The following is a 2,818-nucleotide window of genomic DNA, read 5'->3' on the forward strand; positions in this document are numbered from 1 at the left end:
TAGCTTGCATACAACTCGACGTCTTCTTGAACCATGCTACCTTTTTCAGCAACTGTCATACATTTTAGTTTGAGTTTGGAATTTCAGATTTAATGCTTTTGCGGCTTCAAGAAAATAATATTATTGTATTTTACTAGTAAGAGCAAAGGATTGTAGCCTGTAGGTCGAATCAATAAGAACTGTCAGCTTCAGACAAGCATCAAAACAAAACTATTTGTTTTGTATTCAAGGAAATAAAGACCAAAAGTATGTTCATATATCATGTATAGCCTACCTTAAACTCTTGGGTTTTATTACAACTATTGCACATCAAGCTTTTCGAAACTGAGTGTGCTGCCCTTTCATAGCACCTATAGTGGTAGGTTCAATTTTCACACACTTGAAAATCATTAAAAAAATGCTAAACCATGTTATTAGAGTTCACATTCTAATCACAATGTTCAATTTGGCCAATTATATGGTGCTCCTGTGTATCTCGGTATTTTGGTTTATTGACTTTTGCCAATAGGAGTATGTACTTGTAGTAAGTAATAAGTAACCTCCTCTTGTGAATAGATAAATAATGCTTGTTATTGAGATGGCCCTCTGTAACATTCTTTATTTGCAAGGGAAAATTATTACCATGAAAGTGGCAATGCTTTTGTTTTATCGCTTGGCATCTACTCTATAGATGCATTGCCAATGAATTCTTCTCTGCTTTATACATTTTTTGGTGAGTTTCCATGTTTATAAAATCCTGTCTGCTCACATAGTGGTCTCTAATGACTGTTGATCCCATCCATTTGTAGAAATGCTTGTGTTTGTTCTACAGGAGCACAATTAAGATTTACCACGTTTGTTTGTAATTAAAAATAGCTCACTATTCTATGAGATCTATCTCCTGCACGATTCTTTTAAGACATGCCATTTGCCCATCTACACCTTGTCCAGTTTTATGCATTTTCTTTGAGTGGTAATATGATCTTGACATACCCCACATTTTTAACTTTATTTAGAAAGGAATGCATGTCCTATTAGATGAGCGATTTCGGTGCGACTTGATTTAGTTAAGTATCATCACGATGTTCTCCTAAATCGGAAGTATTTGGTGCACGATAGACTTACTTTGCTATCTTGATGATGTTCTCCTGAAAGGAATGCCTATTTGGTAAACAAGGTCAGGATTGTGTCTTCCCATTATATTTAAAGTTTTAAACCACGATATTTTTACTAATTGATTGGTTATATTACTCTAGATTGTGCGATTATATCCATCACATAATTTCCATGATGTTTCATTACATATTTTATTTCATTAATTCTTACCAAGACACACTTTCATGTTCTATGCATACTTCTCAGTTTACTATTTGGACCAAAAATCACATCAAGTAAAAAAACTATTCACCTATTCTTGTGGTTTTGTTCCCTCTTCTCATTTGCCAACTCAAGGAAAATTTAGTGCCCCTTTTTAGGTCATGTCCAAACAGAACTTACTTTGGCCAATCAGTTCTGCTTATTTTTCAATCACCCCCATTACTAGGTTGAATTCCAAGGCACTTATCCAGTTTATGTTGTTGCAATGTTAGAATTATCTTTTGTCTACATGAGTTATCATGTGTTACGTGATGGTTAACATACACTTTTGGGTGGATGTGCTTCATCATTTCTAAGCAAATTATTCTCACTTTATGCACCTATTGTTTCTTCCCTTTTCGGTGAACTGCGTGTATTTGTTGGGATTCATTTTTCCTAATATATCCATGTAAATAAAATAGGAAACTTTATGATTGGACCTCATATATTATATTCTCAAAACAGTAAAGAATTTGGAACCAAGTACACGGCCGAATGATACAACATGGGGAGATAGCCCTCAAACAATGCCGATCCCAAGATAACCGGGTCACGCAGAACTACGCTAACGAAAGAAAGTATTGCATGTTTGCCCACCGTTGTCTAACATTGTTGTTTGTGAGCGCACTTTACAGAATAAGACGCAAGCTACAAGGCGCAAGAATTTCGAGAGCTGTTTTGATTATAATCAATGTCATAAAATGTTTGTGAGCTGTTTTGACGCAATGCACACTTTCTTGTTTTATATGTTAATGTAACCATGACTAATTTTTAATGGAATGAAAGTGATAACCTTTGTCACTCATCTAAGAAACAAAGACTAAAACTTGAGGGCAATTCAGTGGTTAAAGCCCTTGGCAGTAGGGCATGTTTTATTCTTCATTATTGTTTACCAGCGGAGCGAAGGGCATCTACCCTTCTAGTATATGGTATATATGCTCCCTAAGTTTTAAGTCCTTACAATCAACTGAAGTCTCCAATTGAAATTGGGTCGCTCAATTTTAACTGATTCAACAATTTCTCAAAGCTCTCTCATTCAATTCTTTTATACTATACACTATGCTTTCAAAAAAATTATGGCCTCACTATTAATTGAGGTCTTTAGTTTAGAACTGGGTCACCCAATTTTGACCGGATCAACAATTTCTCAAGAAGCTCTCCCATTTAATTATTTTAATTCACTATGTTCCCTAATTTTGAAGTTGTTTCATTCGATTGAGTTATTCAATTTTAGATTTGGTGTATGATTTTGATCGGGCTAACGATTTTTCAAATCAATCAGCAGCAACCGTCCCATAAAAACATATCAACCCCGCACCCTCCCACCACCTAGGAAAAAGAAGCGCCACCATGTGATACTATAACACCGACGCAATTTTTCCCCACATAAATATGAGTTGATTAACGGATAACACAGAATCACACCGTGAAAGGCCCATCAAATAACCATATTACAAATAAACATTAAACACACTCCATCACC

The sequence above is a fragment of the Triticum aestivum genome, chromosome 3D (genome assembly GCF_018294505.1).
Source record: "Triticum aestivum cultivar Chinese Spring chromosome 3D, IWGSC CS RefSeq v2.1, whole genome shotgun sequence".
NCBI classification, from domain to species: Eukaryota; Viridiplantae; Streptophyta; class Magnoliopsida; order Poales; family Poaceae; genus Triticum; species Triticum aestivum.